This window comes from Ochotona princeps, chromosome 9, assembly GCF_030435755.1.
Source record: "Ochotona princeps isolate mOchPri1 chromosome 9, mOchPri1.hap1, whole genome shotgun sequence".
NCBI classification, from domain to species: Eukaryota; Metazoa; Chordata; class Mammalia; order Lagomorpha; family Ochotonidae; genus Ochotona; species Ochotona princeps.
Genome location: NC_080840.1, coordinates 62557524 through 62577518, shown reverse-complemented (window position 1 = coordinate 62577518; position 19995 = coordinate 62557524). Strand labels below are relative to the sequence as shown.

At 34.1% G+C, this 19995-nt stretch overlaps 1 protein-coding gene across 2 annotated transcripts in view; it reads right to left on the bottom strand.

Moving 5' to 3' along the window:
• Nucleotides 1-19995, bottom strand: part of PKIA (cAMP-dependent protein kinase inhibitor alpha) — an 82887-nt gene that overhangs the window by 17028 nt on the left and 45864 nt on the right. Inside the window, exon 2 of one of the 2 annotated variants that reach the window (XM_058668757.1) lies at nt 8505-8633. The exons of the other annotated variant lie outside the window; for it this stretch is intronic. The gene's annotated coding sequence lies outside the window, so the exon portion shown is untranslated. The remainder of the gene's footprint in view (nt 1-8504; nt 8634-19995) is intronic. 2 annotated transcript variants of the gene reach the window in all.

The following is a 19995-nucleotide window of genomic DNA, read 5'->3' as shown; positions in this document are numbered from 1 at the left end:
AGCTTTTATCTATCTGTAAATTGTATTGAATGTTTGATTTTAGTACATTTGAATACATTTGATAACATGCAGCACGTGCTTCCAAAAATCCAAATTGTCTGGGACAGTGCTCACAATGAGGTGGACGTGACTTCAATAGCTAGGCTGAGAATGACAGAGAGTGATAGAGCAGCAAGATAATAAAGAGTCAGTTGGCACTGAAGAGTCAGGAATTAGCGATTTGCTAAGTAGGGAGCTTGAAGGTAAAACAATCTAACGAGAATCTTGGATTACTTCTAGATTTCTTACTTCAATACATGACAAAATAGTGAATGCAAAAGGAAGAGCAAAATAACAAGTTTAAGGTAGCATTTTAACACTACAATGCTACACTTAAATTTCCATTTCTGAATGAGTAAAATTTCATAAATTAAAACCACACGCAATTTGCATGTGTTAATATCTGCTCTTCTGAAACCAAGTATTTTCTGCCTATTTAGTATCTAATTATTCCAGTAGAAAGAAAGAATGCTTAAATATTCCAAATGACTCTTCTCAGCGAAAAACAGTTTCTATGATAGTATTTCAATATATTTTGGATATGTCTTATGTGTCATCACTGGCAACTTATCTGCTTTGCAAATGCTCATTTCCTATGTAGTAGTTATCATCCTCCTTAACTACTGAAAATGTCATTGCTTGGCATTATAATTTTTTGCTTTTATTATATGCCCTAATGATAGGATTTTTATTTTTTGTTTTATTATTAGAATGCCCTGTGTAGTTTTGAAGACTCTTATTTTCTGCCACCATTCTACATTATTTCAAGGGTTTTCCATATATTTGCTTTAAATCAAATTTTCAGACCTTCAGATGACTATTTTTAAATCAGTGGGATAGGATATAGAAAGAAAGATATGAAGAGTATTACTAGGAATTAAATTTAAGCATAATTAAAAGTGTTTTAATTTGCATGTGTATTATATATGTATATATCAATACCAAGAGTGTTTGAAAATGAGATAATCCACTCAATAAAAATTTAAAATATGGATGAGATTATGTAGTAAAATTCCTACATTAATGAAATATGATGTTTATAATGTAAGCAATTGATCAATAGACAAGTTGTTCTCTGGGAAATCATGACATTTTAAATGTTGTCAGAAATACCTTATAGCAGTGTTGAGTATTGTTACTACTGACTCTATTAACAGCATAATGGAAATTAACATTATGACTTTATCCTGTTAAAATAAATTCAGCAACTATTTAAAAGACTGTTCTCTTCCCTCTTTCTCCATCTTATTTCAAAGGATGACTCCAGCAACAGCAGGTGGTCTTGTAATAAGGCTCCAGGTTGAGATACCTGTTAAACTGTCTGGGTACCAACTCCATCCAGCTTTCTAACATCTTACTAATGTACATATTAAGAGGCTGCAGTGCAGGTGATTGAGTCATTATTTTAGACTCCGGGTTCCAGGCTCTGTTTCAACTCTCTAGGCTTCTGGGAACTGAATGGGTAGCTGGGGTCTCTGTCTCTCTCTCTCTTTCAAATTTTCTAAAAATTATTTAAAGAGCTCATTCAAGTATGCCAGTTCTACACCCAGTGCTGGCCTCTACTTGTTAGCGTCACTCATCTTTTGCTCCGTACTATTTTCTGTGCTTACTGTTACACACTTTAAATACAGAGTTGTTTAAACAGAGAAGAAAGGAAGTCACTCTCAGAATATTTTAAGATACAGATTAAAAAAGTGAGTTTCAAGAATGTAAAATTAAAACAAATGTTACAGCACGTTTTCCTTTAAAGTAGTGTTGTCATCCTTGAGAAGCAAGAGTCATGCAGCAGGGAGGGAATATGAGATTGGGCAAAATGAAAAGAAGTTGTTATTGCAATCAGTTATAGTTGGAGGTGTTAAAAGACAGAAAGGTTAGAGTATTAAAATTATTATGTTTACCACTTGATGATGAGCAAAATATTTAATGCCACTTGCTTCTATTTTCATGCCTCCAAACTGTGGGTTCCCAGACTAAAGAAATAATTTAAATGTTATCAAACTCTAAGGATCACTGACCTTATCGTCTGTGTGCCCTTTATAAAGGCCAAGTGTTCACAAAAGAAAGCATTCTTCTGCAAGCCTTTAGAGAAAGTCTTCCTATATTTAGAAAGTCCATTGCTGTCCTGGGGTGTTCTCATGTCTTATTGCTATTTATAGTCAGCTGTAGGCCAGTAGGCTAACATTTATTTTAACATTTATTTTAACTAATAATTGCCCAGGTTTCTGAAAGTTAAGGAGAAGCTTTTCATTATTCATTATTCTCAGTGTTACAAATTTATGTACTTGGTTGCTCAGTTTGATGTTTATGTTTGGCCTTGGAGTTATCACCATGCTTGTTATTGAAGGTTTCTTGCAAGAAAACCACGTTCAACTGTTTTGTGGTGCTGACTGTGTGCATTGCTTATTTTTTTTAATGTCAATTTACTTCAAATTGAAGGCAGATAGAAACTTACAGGCTTTAAGACATTATTCTTACTTATGAATGATATAGGTTTTTTAAAAATTAATTAATTAATTAATACTGGAAAGGCAGATTTACAGAGAGAATAAGACACAGAGAAGCATCTTCTATTTGCTTGTCCACTCCCCAAATGGCTGCGATGACCAGAGCTGAGCCAAACAGAACCCAGAAGGTAGGAGCGTCTACTGGCTCTCCCAAATGGGTACAGGGGTCCAAGAACTTGGGCTATCTTCCTGTGCTTTCCCAGGCCACAAACAGGGAACTGGACGAGAAATGGAGCAGCTGGGACATGAATCGGTGTCCATATGGGATGCTGGTGATTGCAACTGGAGGATTAGCAAGTTGAGCCATTTTTTTTAAATTACTGAAAATTATATTATTTGCAAAGAAACAGATACACAGGCTTTATATTTTTTAAAATAAATCAAATTTTAAAAAGTTTGTGCTACCAAATATAAGGGAGAACATGCGACATTTACCTTCTTGTGTCTGTCTTGTTTTACTCAACATGATGTTCTCCAGTTCCAACCATTTTGATGTAAATAATAGACATTCATTCTTTCACTTTAATATAGAATACCAATATCTCAGATATTTAACAAAGTAAAAAGAAATCATTATTAGGGAAAAAAATGGACCAAAACCTCATATAGAAAATTAAATATTCCTCAGTTAAGATTGAAGCCCCAGCCCCTTATGTGAGCCACTTGAATATAATTCCTTTGAAGCCATAATTTGCCTTAAATGATAGCATAAGGGTAGGACACTAATCGAATAGGATTTGTGTCCTTGTAAGAAGACACTAGGGATGTACTTATGCAAAGAAAAGGCCATTTGAAAACACAGAAGGCAGGCAGCTGTCACCAAGCTAAGGAATGAGGTGTTCAGCCCAGCTTTGTGGTATAATTGGGTTATGCTGCTGCCAGTGACACTAGCAGCCCACATGGGTGCCTGTTCAAATTCTGGCTGCTCTTTCTGATTCAGCTCCTTGCTGAAGATGCCATAAGACCTTGGGTCGCTGCACCCAGGTGGGATACGAGATAAAGATCTTGCCTACTAGTGTTAGCTAGCCCAGCCTTAGCTGTTGAGTTTTGGCAAAAATGCTTACACCATATACTGGACTAAAGAAAATCTCTTTAAGAAGTGGTGGTAACAAAACTGGATGTCTATTTATATGAATGAAATTAGATGTATACCTCTCACCACATACAGCAATTGACTCAAGATGGATCAAAGACATAAAATTAAGCCTGAGACTGTGTAATTGCTAGAAAAAAAATCTAGGGTAAACACTCTTAAGGCATTGCAGGTGGCTACTTGGGCAGGACTCTTAAAACACAAGCAACAGAAGCAAAACTAAACAAAGGGGACTATATTAAACTCAGAATCTTTTGCACAGCAAAGGAAATGACTAATAGCATGAAAAGACATCTAACAGAAAGGGAAACAAAACTGCGAACTACTTATCTAAAAAAAGGATTAATATCCTGAAAATAATATAATGGCGACTTAAACACAGAACAATAAAAATCGACTAATCTAGTGAAGAAAAGGGCAAGATAGACAGTAGTCAAAAGAAGAATTACCAATAACCAACATGAAAAAGGCTCGACATCACTAGCCATCCGGGCAAAAGAACACAAAATCAAAATGAAATAATCACTACTCCTGTAAAAATCACAGAGAGCAACAAATATTGATGAGAATGTGGAAAAAGTGGAATACTTATACACTGTTAGTGGGACTGTAAATTAGTGCAGCCACTGTGCAGAAACAGTGTGGGGATTCTTACAAGCTGGAAATAGACTTGCCATATGATCCAACAATCCCACGAATGGGTAGATACTCAAAAAACTTGAGCACATTGTGTTAAATTTTGAGCTCAAGAGAGACCTGCACCTCCTTGTTTATACCAACACTGTTCAAATTAGCCCAAATTTGAAATAATCAAGATGCCCATCATTATATGAAAGGATAAAAAGTGTCGTGGATACAAAATGCAATATTGTTTTAGCAATTTCAAAAAAAGAATTAAAATCTATCATTTTCAGCAAAATGATGCAACTGCAGAACATAATATTAAGTAAAATAAGCCAGACCCAGGAAAAAAAATCCCACATGTTTTGCCGTATATGTGAGAGCTAAATGTAAACAAAACAAAAAAAGAGAAGTATGTATCAGTATTGCTGCAAATAGTTTTGTTTTATATTTTGTATACCTTTGCCAAACCAGTTAAAAATATTAGTAAAGTTTTAATGTGATTACTTGATAACTTACTGTATATGGATAATATAGTCATTTTTCCACTCAATGATTGCTCATAGCTGTTGTCTGTATTCCCACTAAGTTAGTCTTTTTGCTTTTTACTGTAATTTAAAATGTGTTATCTCTAACTACAAAAAAAAAAAAAGCAAGGAAGAAGGAAGCAGATTGGAAAGGTGAGCGGGGAAAAAACAGGAAAAGAGAAGGGGGGAGGAAAGGATTATTATTATGTTCTTACAATGATAACAATAAAACACTGACTGTTAAAACCTAATTTAAGGGCCCAGCAGTGTGGCCTAGCAGCTAGAGTCCTCGCCTTGAACGTGCCGGGATCCCATATGGGCACCGGTTCTATTCCTGACAGCTCCACTTCCCATCCAGCTCCCTGATTGTGGCCTGGGAAAGCAGGAGAGGATGGCCCAAAGATTTGGGACCCTACACCCGCGTGGGAGACCCCGAGGGGGTTCCTGGTTCCTAACTTTGGATTGGCTCAGCTCCGGCTGTTGCGGTCACTTGGGGAGTGAATCATCTGACGAAAGATCTTCCTCTCTGTCTCTCCTCTCTGTATATCTGACTTTGTAATAAAAATAAAAATAAAAAAATCTTAAAAAAATAAATAAAACCTAATTTAAGTTGAAAGAAAAAATCCCCCCCAAAGAAGTAACTCCAACATTATTTTAATTTATTTTATTATTATAATTTATTTTGCACTGAAATAGGTTGAATATTAGGCATTGGAAGAATAAATAGATAATTTTAATATAAATGCTAAGTAAAAAAGGCAGTATGCAATGCTGCAGAATGAATAAATAAATCATGTTTAATTTTGTGACTATTATTATTAGGGGCTACTGTGTGGGAAAACGGATAAATTGTTGCCTGCAACACTTACATCCCATGCTAGAGCAGTACTTTTAGTGCTGGCTGTTCTAATCCCAATCCAGCTCTCCGCTAATATACTTCGGAAGGCAACAGAAATGGTCCAGTAACTCAGACTCCTGCCTCTATGTAGCAGACAAGGTTTTTTTTTTCAGCTACAGAGTTATGGCTTCTGGATTCAACATGGCCCAGTCCCAGCCATTTTGGCTATTTGAGAATTAAATAAGCAGATGAAAGATCTTTTTTCTCTGTTGTTCTATTTTTCAAATAAATTTTAGAGAGATGTGTCATGCCATAAAGGAAAAGTGATCATACCTGTAATAAAAATAGGTTCATTGAAAAAATACTGGAAGGAATATCATGATAGTAATTGCTATGAAAATATATCATTTAAAAATTTTTCCAAAATTTTAGCTATGTGGTTATGTAAATTTAAATTAAAAACAAAACTACTTCCTATTAACAAACAAAGCAAAACAGAACAAAAACCAAAAAAGGGTGGGAAGGGGCACACAATTTCTCAACTGGCTAATCCTCCACCTCCAAATGTGGGATCCCATTTGGGTGCTGGTTTGTATTTTGGCTGCTCCACTTCCCTTCCAGCTTCCTGTTTATGGCCTGCAAAAGCAGCGGAAGATGACTCAAAGCCTTGGGATCCTGTACCCAAATCTCAAAGAAGCTCCTGGCTCCTGGCTTTGGATCGGTTCAGCCCTTGCTGTTGCAGACATTTGGGAAGTGAACCAGCAAATGAAAGTTTTTTCTGTCTTGCCTTCTCTCTATAAATCTGCCTTTTCAATGAAAATAAATAAAACTTTAACAAAAAGAAAGAAAGAAAGAACTTAATCCCCTCACATCATGGGCACAATCTTGCCCTAATGGCTGGGAGGCTGTTCTATGTGGTTGCTCCCTAGGTCATTAAAAAAAAGTCATAATTGAGACATAGAGAAGCTAAAGCTGCCAACACCTTTCTGGACATTTAGCCTCTGGGACTGTGCAAACTTAACTACTATCAGTGTGTTTTTTAACTTTACTTTTTTTTACTTTACATTCATTAAAATATTATATAAAAATATTTTTTAAAAAGTCTTCTACGTATTAAACATAACCCTTACCCATTAATTATAGAAACGATATCACTTTAAAATATATAATTTACTCATGAATCTTTTATATTAAGAGGGTTTTTTTTAGCTACAAAAATATTGCCCTTTTAAATGAGGATCATATGCTAAATAATGGAGCTTCCTATTTTGTAGTAGTCCTTTATTTGTCTAGAAATTTTAATGAACAACTTTTAACTTTATATTCTGTTTCTGAGAAAGTATAAGAAAAAGGATAGAGCATGGAGGACATTTTCAATGATTATTGATAAATACATAGGAATAAAAATAATGCACAGCTAATGCATTATTAGCAACTCAGAATTATTAATAGTAAGTACATTTGAGTAGGACACATAGATAAACAATAACATTTTCAAATAGGAGTTAATTTACTCTTATTTTGAAATGAGTATCAGGGTGGCAGTTTGTAACATTGCTTTATTTTTCTATGTGGGAGTGTGTGTTATTGTGTGTATGTGTTTTGGGCTCATGTTGTGGTAACTGCATGCTGACATATTTCACATTTCTTCCTTTAATGAAATGGCTTTTGTTTCCCCTTAGGAATGTAAAAGATAGCAAATGCAGATGACACAGAAGTAGCTGTTGCAGCATATGGCTCTATATTTACCTGTGCAAAAAGTATAAATAATTATTTTAGTAGCTACTGATTCTGAAATTGCCCTTCATTATGTCATTTTTTTATATGGACCTAAAAATCTTGTTTGCAAATAAAACAGCTGAGAGACTTCCCAGATGAATTTTCTGGTTGTATTTAAATCACTTAATAGTGTTTAATGTAGGAAATATACTTAAACCTTAGGAATTATCAGGAAATAATAAAAATAAGCCTCCAAACTGGACAAATTGTAGACTACATCCCACTAGTGTGAGATCCAGGCTTTCTCATAAAGGCCACTTTTGCTACATACCTTGGTAAATAAGGGTCTGTATTGGTCTTATATTTATCTCCTTCTTGCATACTCATGAGGCAAAGGACTAGACAAAACATTCCTCCAAAAAGAGCTAATCCATTTTCTCATACCTTTTACTCAGGTTACTCTTCACTGTCAAAACTAAATGACTTGGCTGTTAATTAAAAAAAAAATTTAAAGATTTTTATTTATTTTATTGTAAAGTGAGTGAGGAGGAGAGACAGAGAGGCAGATCTTCTGTTAATTCACTCCCCAAGTGGCCGCAACGGCCAGAGCAGCCCTGATCCAAAGCCAGGAGCCCGGAGCCTCTTCTGGGTCTCCCATGCAGGTATCGGGTTCCAAGGCCTACAAGCAGGGAGTTGGAAGCGAAGCTGGGATGCTGGGACTAGAACTGGCATCCATAAAGGATCCTGCTGCATGCAAGGCAAGGCCTTAGCCAATAGACTACCCCACCGGGCCCCGTTAATTTTGATAAGCTCACTAGAGGCTCCCAGATTCACTCTCATAAATGATATGTTCTCAAAGAAGATACCAAAAGAATGAATTTGATGCTTCATATGCTGAACCTATGGGATCCCCACAGGTAAGGAGATCACTGAGAGTACTTGGTAGCAACAAGCTAAAAATAGAAAAAAATCATCATGCTGTTATTGTGTTCACTTTCCTCCAAGGCATTGTCTGATAAACATCATAATATCCAAGGGAATTTTGAATAGCTTTCTTGTAGAGTAGATTAGAAAAATCATCATTTCACAAATAAGTCACATCATAGTCTGCCTTAGCACCCTTCATGTAAAATGATAGATTGCATGATGTTTAGTACTCCTACCTGATTGGAAACCTTTGTGTCCTTAATTCATTGAGAATATTGGATTTCTGTTTTCCTTCGAGATGACCTTCAGATTTTTGCCAGAATTCACTTCTTTTGGAAACCAGGACTTCCCAGAAAGTCAGGAAACTAAAATCAAGACAACATGCAAAGGGAAATTATCTGTACATATAGTATCACTTTCTGAAAAATGTAAGTTAATGTTCAAGTTCCATGTAATACTCTATCTTAAGGAAAATTCATGGCGGATGTGTTTAAACATTCACAAAGTAAACCCATTGTAACAAGAGTTCATGTTGTATTTTGGGCTTGCAAGGCAAGCTGACTTCAAAGCAAGGGCAGAAAAGGACATGTTTCCCATGTAGTTTTCTTAAAATTCACTTCTAGTCTTCACTTATGCCTCCTTTTGTTAATCTTTAATCTTCAGAAAATTAATCTATTCATAACATAAACAGGAATGTACATAAAGATACTTTATAGTCACTTTTAACATGTTCTCAAGCTTTTCATACACAAAGTATATGTGTATATATATGTAGCTTACAAGTGAAAAGTGGAAACTCAGCTCCCTTTAGGTTCCTTGACCCCAAGGGTGGGAATAGTGAAGCATTAACTGTCTTCCTTCATATCACACATTCCATTTTCTTCATCTGAGGTGTGGGCAGAATTGAGCTCCTTGTTAAATTCTATTGACACCAGAAATGGGGGAGACTGGAATGCCTATTAGGCCTAATTTACATCATCCTTTTAAGTAGGTAAAAGAGCTCTGTAACTGTGGTGAAACATAATAACTTGCACTGTCTGGAGCTACTGAAGAACCTAGATGTTTTCTGCCTTTTGTAATCCCTGACTTAATGGCTTGGCTGGGGGCTATGTGAACTCCAGGCCTGATAGTCTACGTGACACCCAGCAGGACACCTGGCAGGTCACGTAGACAGACCACTCCTCAGGAAGGAGGTACCTGGTGTTTGATAAGATCCACCGCCCTATAGCTCATCAGTTTGTACTTTTTGAAAATTGCTTGCTTCAAACCCGCAAATAGAAGCCTGATAAATCATGACTGTATAATTAATAGCCTTAAATGTATAAGAACCTCCCCTGCTGGGCTGGGCAAGATGGCTGGGAGACCTAGGTTAATCAGAATAAACCACCTTTATGCCTTAGCACTGACTTCAGACTTGATGATTTTCTAGGGATGTCAAAATCCAGCACAACACTACCACTGTTAGTCTCTTCTTCACTGGTGGTGGCAGAGACTCAGCTGATCAGTAGACCATGCTGAAACAACTCGATGCAGGAATCAGAATGCTGACTGACTGCAGAGGGCTTAAAGGGATGAGGCTGCAGAACAGCTCTTTCCTTGGTTGTACTAGAAACAATGGAACAAGGCATGGATGCAATTTTCCCACAGTGCTTGTGTGGAGCAGTGTGTGTAATAAAAACGAGTTTGCTGTTGTCAGTAGCCACTCAAAGCAAGTATACTTTACTTGAGATTTATTTATTTATTTATTTATTTATTTATTTATTTATTTATTTATTTATGACTATGTCTGTTGGAGTGTTTCATTGGAAGCTCCTATAGGCCCTGTGTAGAATACAGGAAAGGCAATAAGGGAATATGGAATTTATCAGTTTGTCATTCCTCAAGTTACAAGGTCCTTAATAACTATCTTCTGACTTTCATTATCTCCTAATTATTTTCTGTGGTCAATACACAACTTTAATTATATGTGGGAAGACTTGAAAGAAATAGGGATATGCCATATTGTCAGAACCAGTGTCCTGGTAGTCTGTTGAAGTTAGAAAATGGTCCTGGACATAAACGGAAACTTGACAATATGGATTATTTTCTTTTCCTAAGGCCTAACAAAGTTGTTTCCATTTCAATCTCACACACAGACATTTCTGGGAGTTGAAATTTACAGGTAACAAAGCCAGTAAGTCTAGAATGATCTATATGGTACTGAAGTTGAGTTGAAGGCATGAATAGATGCATCTGATTACACATGCTCATGAGTGTCTACATAAATAATTAGATTATACTCATGAATTTCTTTGCTCAGTTATCTGAGAAGATTTGGAATCAGTGACAATCCACCAACAAACAGTGCACCTAACACCCAGAGTTGGTCTCCAAACCTTCTTCAAAAAAGAATTAGAGTTTGTTAGAGAATATGTCAATTCCAGGGCTGGGGGAGGAAATTTAAAAGATTAGTGCAGATAATTTTTTTAGTATTAGAAATTAAGGAAGTGATTTAAAAAAATAAGATCACTTTTGGTAAGTCATGACAAAGTAGTGGAGAATTCGAATGAAAAGTCATGAGCATAATGACTTCATTCCAAACAGAAAAACAGAGTAACCCTGCCGCGTGGCCACACCTAACCCCCACTGCATAAGTGTGATGATTCAGGCTGAAGTCAGCATTCAATTATCTTGTTGCTAGAATGTGTCCTGAGGCGATGTGACAAAATGACCCTCATCTCTTTGGTCTTTCTTCTGGAAACACATAACCTCAATCTATGACAAAAACATCACATTTCGATGTGCAGCATTCTACAAAAATCCTGATACTAGGGAAAGTTGAGAAATTGTTAAAAACAAGAGAAGCCTACAGGATTTGGCAACAAGCGTCATGTGAGGCCTGTGACAATCCAAGAAAATGAAGACAACATTAAGTAAAAACTAAATCTCATTGAAATATGGCTGCACTAATTAAGCTTAATAATGATATAGCAGTGTTGGTTCATTTACTGTAACAAGTGTAACAATGTCAGTAGTAGAAGATGGGTATGGTGCTCATGGCAGTATCTGAACCATCTTGTCAGTTTTTCTGTAAGATTTGAATTATTATGAAAAAGAAAGCCTATTTTTAAAAAGGCAAGTGTCTCTTGTTTATGGTTATATTTACATATTCCTTAATGGCCACATAAATTTTCTTTGCCTTTTGATATTGATATAGAAAAAACTGGTTTTTACAAGTATATAAGAAAAATGGTTCAATATATAGCAGTTATGGGTTTCAATATTTTTTTCTGGAAGAATCCACTGAATAAATCACAGAAAATTGTCTTTAAATGCTGAATTAATTAATGACACACATTAATTATATCATTGGCATTATTCCATTTCACAAGCAACAATTATCTTAAATATTGAGTATAAACAATATGAAATGGATGACAAAATATTAATGTAAGATGCTGTAATAACTCTAGGTAATATACTTATTCTCAAAATATTGTATTGTTATTTACATCTACAAACATTTTATTATTACACATTTCCTGTTTTCTTTCCTTATAAAATTCACAGGGATAGAATAATCACCAGCTTAATGGGAGACTCACTGGATTGATGCTTGGTTGATCACAATATTGGTATATTTGTTTTACAACTAACTTTTCATGACAAAGATTGATATTCACAGGGGACAGTGTTGCCACAGTAGGCACCTTAAAGCTGTATACAATATAGCTTTATAAGTAGACTTAAGAAGATTTCACTCAGAGGTACAACAGAAAAGGCCACTTTTCTCTTTGTCTGCTGAATTGATACTCACCATAGTATTTTCTATCAGCCAAACCAGAAAGTTTCCACATTTATAGGTAATTGTAGATTAGCATTCTATTCATACTACAGCTAATTTCACATGGTTTTTATTGGTAGGAAACATAAGAGTCATCAGAGAATTATGTGCTAAGCTTTTAAAAAAGCTAAGCTTTTAAAATAAGGTATGCAGTACATTTTTCTTTTGTGATTTTAATAATAAAACATGTCTGCCTGTACTGGTCATGGGTATATGAGCTGATTGGTTTTTTTTAATTGTCTTATTTCTTACACCATATCATAGTTATCATTCTCTCATGCCATCATTTTAAGTTACTTAAATAAACCTTTATTGAACATCTACAGAAAAAAAAATCACAAAAGGCGGAAAGCTAATCTGTGTTGCATTGGGCAGCAATGAGCTTAGTAAAAAATCTCTGTTGATAACAAGTCTTGCCCAGTTTACAAGAAATTGTATTTCCTTATGAGGACTCACAGGTCAAAGAAATAATACATAAAAGTAATTGAAAGGTAATAAAATTATTATCCATATTTGATCATTTGCTTTTTTCTTAGCTCTGTAAAAGAAAATCTGCAAAAACATCAGACAATCCTCAAGCAATCCTAATTTTTTTAGGATTTTGAAGATTGTCTGATGTCATTAGAATCTGCATTTTGCCAGAGAAAATTACAAAGTTCCAAGATACTGTTTTTGCTTAACATGGTACAGAAGCATCTGAACTATAATTGGAGTTAGAACTTTAGACTTTAGTGCCTGTCTGTGCTCTTAATAAAAACAAGTGAGTGTGTATATGACAGAGAGACAAACTTTAACACAAAATATCTGAGAAATGGTATGGGTACTAAATACTCCAAATGCTAATAATTCATGAGATCTTCACTATTCAAGTAATTATTTTATTTAATAGGCTTCCAGAAGTTGAGTAGAAATTTTATACCTAAATAAGATTATTATGACAAAAGGCCAAATAAAAATTCAGTGACTTAACAGTTCAAAGTATTGTAAGAATTTGTGGTAGCATAATTTCATAATCTGAATAATAGGAGACTTAATAAATTGGTGGGTACACCTAAAGACTCATTTCTTATCATTTATGTCAAAACCAATATAATGAAAGAAAATGAAAAAATGTGGAAAGAATGACCAGCAAATTTAAGCAATCTACTTAATTTATATTCCGGGAAAAAAATAAATATAATGTGAAATGGCTTTTTTAAAAAAACATATCAATAAACATGATAAACTTTGATGCATTTACTATTCAATTTATGAAAATGTAATGCTATAGGTTCAGCACATTGGCCTAGCAGTTAGAGTCCTTGCCTTGAAATGCGCCAGGATCCCATATGGGCGCTGGTTCTAATCCTGGCAGCCCCACTTCCCATCCAGCTCCCTGCTTGTGGCCTAGGAAAGCAGTCAAGGACAGTCCAAACCCTTGGGACCCTGCACCCATGTGGGAGACCTGGAGGAGGTTCTGGGCTCCTGGCTTCAGCTAGGCACAGCACTGGCCATTGCGGTTACTTGGGGAGTGAATCATTGGAAGGAAGATCTTCTCAGTCTCTCCTCCTCTCTATATATCTGACTTTGCAATAAAAATAAATAAATCTTAAAAAAAAGAAAATATGATATTACACAATTTACTAATCAGTAAGTCCTAAATTAGGAGTGAAAACTCCTCTTAAAAACAGAAGTTTAACACTCCTGATGAAAGCAAATTATAAAAAGAACTGTACTGTAGAACAGTTTGAAGCAAACAGAAAAATTTCCATTACTATTATAAAGATTTTAAAATATTGTTTTAATTTTTAGCAAATATATATACAGTTACATAGCGGTCGCAGGGTGGACAGTTTGGAGATCAATTTTATTCATTATCATTCTATTTTGCTGCAAATGTAATTTAAATGACCAATTTACTACAAAATAGGTACAATTTATTTCTCTAAATCATTTTCCTATACTTTCTATATGTGACCATTAAAGGTTTTTTTATTTCCTTTGTGTTGCAAGTTACAGTACAACAAACATCTTTATTTGAATAATCATTTTCTATGTAAAAGTCATGTATCAAAGTGATTTTCCAGAATTAGAATTAATATATGAAAGTTATTGGTATTTTACTAGACATTGCCAAATTGCTTTCCAGGTAATAAAACCAAATTAGATTGGGAAAAACTTTGCCAATGTAAAATATCCTTGTTTTGATTTTGATAAATTACCAAGCTAGAACCTCATGTTCGATATATTTGAAATTTCTGAGAAACTTTTTTGTCTGAATCTTGTGTGTGTGTATTTAAGATACTAATTTTATGGGCCCGCATTGTGGCATAATGGGTTAAGCCACTGTCTGCATTGCCAGCATCATATATGGGTGCTGGTTTAAGTCCTAGCTGTTCCACTTCCAATCCAGCTCCCTAGTCATGTGCCTGGAAAGAAGTGGAGTATGGTCTAACTACTTGGGCCTCTGTACACACCAGAGTGGGAGACCAGAATGAAGCCCTATGTTTCTGGCTTGGCCTAGACCAGGTCCAGCCATTTGGAAGTAAACCAACAGATGGAATATCTATCTCTCTCCCTCATCTTTTCTTCTTTCTCTGTAACCTTGCCTTTCAAATAAATAAAATGAATCTTTAAAAAAAATAATGATTTTATTTTTGTCTTAAGTCTTTTCTTAAATCTTCTCAGTCTTTTCTGCTTCTCAATCACTTAAGCTTTAGATGGTTGGGGGAAAAAGTTATAACAGAAGTTAATAGATATGGATATACTATTTTATTTTTAATGATCTTTAATTATTTTAAAATTGGATATGAATGAAATGAACATATTTTTATTTTATTATTAACCATCTTTCCTTCCTTTCTCCCCTTTTCTTAGAATTATATTCTGAGAAGTGTATATGTAAACTACATTGGCAACTATATTTGTCCTCTCTGTATTAATATCACATTAACATGACAGAAAACATGTAACAAGGGAAATTGTTATCGAATAATTTAAGGACTGCCATATGTTAGATAGTTAAGAAGAGTGACGCACAGGGAATAATTTATAATGAGAAGTGCCATTACTAATATGATTTAGATGCTTTGCTAGTGCTTAATATGCATTATCTCATGTTACATCAATTCACCCGGCAATCCTATGATGAATTACTGTTACATTATCTAGATATAAAATTTGATGCTTTTAAAGACTGCATGAATTCATGCAACTGATCAGTAGGTCGGCAGAATCTGAATTCAGAACTCATGTCACTGCGAACTGTTCTACTGACTACAAACGCTTCTACCAGAGAAGTTCAAAATTACACCTATTTCAGTATAACTGGCCCTCAGAGTGCCTCATACAGACTGATTGTATGGGAAGGCCTACATAATATGAGGTGCATTTGGAGTAGAGAAGATCATGAAGAAAGCTCACAAAATATGCTTTCTTTACTGCAGAGAAGCAAAAGCAAAAAGGAATTGGCCTAGGCCACTGGGTTAGGTTTATAACATAATGTTGAAGAGGAAGAAGCAGTGTTTCCTGTTCCTTTTCCTCCTATAATTATTAAACCTATATTTCACAGTATCAGAATGTAATTATAGGATCACAGATATTTATAATACATTTTAACTTGAATCCTGGGATATATAAAGTGTATATTAATACACCAGCATCCAGATACAGTTAAATAAGCTTTTATGTTTCCTTAGCCCTAAAGCACAATTGTTTCCCTAAATGTAAAGCTTAGGAATGCCTTTGGAGAAACAATTTAAGGTTCTCTAAATTAAAAAAAAGAAAAGAAGATTTCAAAAGATGTACCCTCAGAACAAGTCCAACCACAATCATTTTGTGAGATTTGCACTGATAATGCTAACCTTTGTGTTTCATATTCATGCATTTTTCTGGAAGAGGCTCATAGTTTTCATACACTCTCAAGAGACAAAAACTCACACTGATAAAGGTAGAAGGAACTTTGCCCTGGAATTAAGCCAGTTTAAGTTTTGCAATGTAATCTTCTTAAAATACTGTTCTTACAGTTTCTCAGCCTGTTTTCCAGCTAATTAGTAACATTATCACACAGGAATGTGGTTAGATTCACTGGTGCATATAAAATGTTATTTATCCTTCTTCAAGACTGGAGGAATCTACCTAATACATATTAAACAATCAAGAAATACTTTGCTTTCTTGAAAAGGATGAAAATATTCTCATGTTTTTCAAGATTTTTCTTAGTCAAGACCACAGTAAATTAAAATAATTTTTATTTTTTCACAGTTCACCTGCTATCTCAGTGTATTTTTGATGAATTAAGTCTCAATATTAGTACGATTAATCACATCCATATATGTAAGATTTTTATGCAAGACAAATCATTCTACAAAGGAATTACTAGGCTCTCAGATCTTAACACATATAAGTATATCTTAATTGGAATTCACTTTCAAAGAGGAGAACAATTATTCCAGAAATAGATGAGAAAACCTGTTCTTTTGGTACAAATAACATTTGTATGAAATGTTATTGTCATTTGTTCTGTTGTGGAAAAAAGCACCTTCAGTCACTCAAATTTATATTTTATCATTAGCTGAAAAATGTCATATAAGTTTTGCATGATAAACAAATCAGTTTTCTTTAGAAAAATGCAGCTTTACAAATGTTCTATTATGAAACTGATAAAAAGAAGCACTATTTTGCCTTCAAGTTCCCAGACTTTGCTCTCATTTCAAAGGTTAGTAACTAAAATGACAGTAAGCTCAGTGAGCTTCATGTGGCCATTAGGAAATGATTTGTGCATCAGTCATCTTAATAAAAGGCTTAGAAACACAGTAAACCAATTGCAAAAGTCAAAATTATATCTAATGCATGTAAAATGATACACACAGAATGGTAAATAACATTTAAAGATTGATTACAATATTCTTTCAGAAAGATTTATGTAACTTAGTGATTATCATGTTGTGATTAGCATAAAGCCTAACTTTTTTTTTCTTTGTGGATGGTAACAATGAATAAAAGTTTACAGAAATAACTAATCAAATGAATTATTTCATGTCTACAGTATAAGTAAATCAAATTAGATTTTTTTTTACTTGGTTCATAATAACTACAAGAGAAATAAAAATACGTTTTTGTTATATTTTTTTTATTTGTTTTGTCAGAAGAAAAAAAAAATGCCAAAAAGGAAGTTAGATATGGACACGTAGGAGAAAGCTGCGTCACAGTCCCTAGCCCATGACATAGGCATTAATTTATATGTAAAAACTTAAGCTCAGTCGTTTCAGCACATATACAAAGCAGTCATGTACCGACATTAAGAGATGAATAGATAGATTTACTTTTTATCTAAACTGCAGGATGAAATTGCTCTTCACTTTTCCTGGAAACCTTATTGGCCAATTCTTTTTGAAGGTCCACTTGAGCAAGAATTAATCAAACAATTCAACGCTGACATCAAGGATACCTTTTTTTTTTTTTTCAGCCTACAGTATTCAGCCATCAGCTGGGGAATCTCTTTCCATGCATTGATGGTAACCATAAAATGTTGATATTTTGCCACTGATGTTACGTATTTCTAAGGTAGTATAAGATGTTTGGTACTTAATAAAATAATTCCCATTAAGGGCTTTACACAGTTCTTAATACAGTGTGAATATTTAGTACCTTGCACTATTACCATGTTACTCACATAAAGCTAGTATTTGCCAATTCACATCTTTCTTTATAATTCTGTTTCTTTTAGCATATGTGTGTTATTTGTCTACAAAAGGAGAAAAGAAAATAAACATTTGCTGGCTATCTATGTGGAGATAGTGCGTGGTAACGGATTAATAGGACTCAAGGGTGGGACTGAAGTGGGCTTGAATTTATCCCTGCCACTTACCTAAAATATCTATACCTCAATTTTCTGTGTGTTAGTTGGAGTTATTAGATTTCTGGGACATTTTAGGCACAATAAATAGTTAAAATAGCATTTCAAAAGGAGGCATTCATTATTTTACTTAATGCTAAATATGAGAAGATTTCATTTTGTCTGGAGAGTCAAACAGCTTGTCATCCCTTCACTTAAAACAAACAGATAATTTTGCATGTAATTTCAGATTTTTGCTCATGTAAATCCAGTCAAAATGTAGAGTTGGCACAAATAATTCCGAAAAAAAATGTTACAAAAGAAAGAATTTTAGTTCTTCTAATGTACACTACTACCAGGAGTAGGTTAAGCAACATTTTAATGTACCCAAAATTAAACTATGAGCTTCCATAATGATGTCTCCACCAGGTGTTGGTTTGATTAGCATTAAATTTTCTGTCACTCTCACCACGAGCAGTAATAGCTACAAGTAACCTGCAGGTAAAGACCTTTAGTCACTTATGTGTGAAGTATGTGTGTCTAGTTGACAAGTCATTATGAAGATTAAGACAACATAGATACAGTTCTGCAATACCTTCGCCAGGTAGTCAAATTGTTAGTTCTTTTTATCCTTCTGTCTTTACTTGTTTCCTTTCTTGCCCTGAGTTCTCTTTCTCTTCATGTGTCCACAGCTGTGATCAATTTAATACATATACTCAGATATTCTCATATAACTTCTAGGAAATGAAATAAAGCCTAAAAAATTATTGAAGGAACAGTGCCATTATGACTATTTTAATAACCTAATTCATCTGAATATTTAATGATTTGATTCTCATTTTCTATTAGTTGCTCCAATCCATAGGCACAAATTGGTCCCTTGATAATTACCCAAGGTATTACTTTGAGATACAATTATTTGTTGTAGCTTTCCCCAAACTAAAGTATTACCATTTCTATTGATTCTTTGTTTTGATTTTCTCCAAAGATAGTTTCTAGTTAGTCATATTAATTGGTATTAATTGATTCTGTTTTGCTTTTCCCTGATTATAACAACTATTACCTAATTATGAAGTTAGTGAAATGGACTCTCTAAAATGAGGAGACTGTGAAGGAAAAATGATGAAAACGGTGATCACATACAGAATTCGCTGAGCAAACCCAATGAGATTAGTGTCAATTAATTACTGGTAGGAAAGAGTCTGTCACGTGTTGCCATTAATTGGCCAACTAGAATAAATAGGCTCACCAAAAATAGCAATAGCAAGAAAATCCACTGTTTCTGCTTCCTTTTTCTGGTTATTATCAGAGCTACTCTTAGTTAATGAAACAGTTTCCAATTTAAATGTATCAATATATGATATGGAGTTATATGAAGGTTATTGTTTTCTTCATAAGAATAGTTTTTTTATTATTCTAAGTTCCACAGTGCAACTATTTAGGGAATTGTCAAATTCATGTGAAGTACAATAATACTTTAAACTTTCAAAATTAAGGATTGTTGACTATACAGTGGTATTCTTTGTAAAATTTTGAAGTCAGTTTTTTTTCAGAACAGCAAGTGTTTTTCTCCTCATATCTTAACAAAAAGCAAAATATTTGATAAGAAAAATAAAATCCCACTTTTGTTGAAGAACAATATACCAAAAAGGTTATAAATTTTTTATGTTTTCACTTTTCATGTGAAATGATAAATAGCTACTACATGATGAACTGTGTCAATAACAGGAAGTCATTTTTTCCTGTATGAGTCTGTTATAAGAAAATATACTTTTTAGTTAGGAATAACTTCAAATCAAATATTCTTTTGTTTACTTAGTAAATATGATAGGGAGTACTATCTATTAGTTTCAATGTGTACTAAATAACAAGTTAATTTTTTCTACTTTCTCATATTTTACCTTTTTAAATTTTATTTTGTATGTGAGGACAAAGTAGATGAACTGTGCTTTCTATTGCATTTCATTTTTTGTTCAAATATTGCCAGTGTTATTTTTTAAAGGAATTTATTAATACATCAGATTCCCAGAGTCACAGCAAATGAATTTTAATTGTTACAGTAAAGTTCTCATTAGCTCTCATGTTCTGC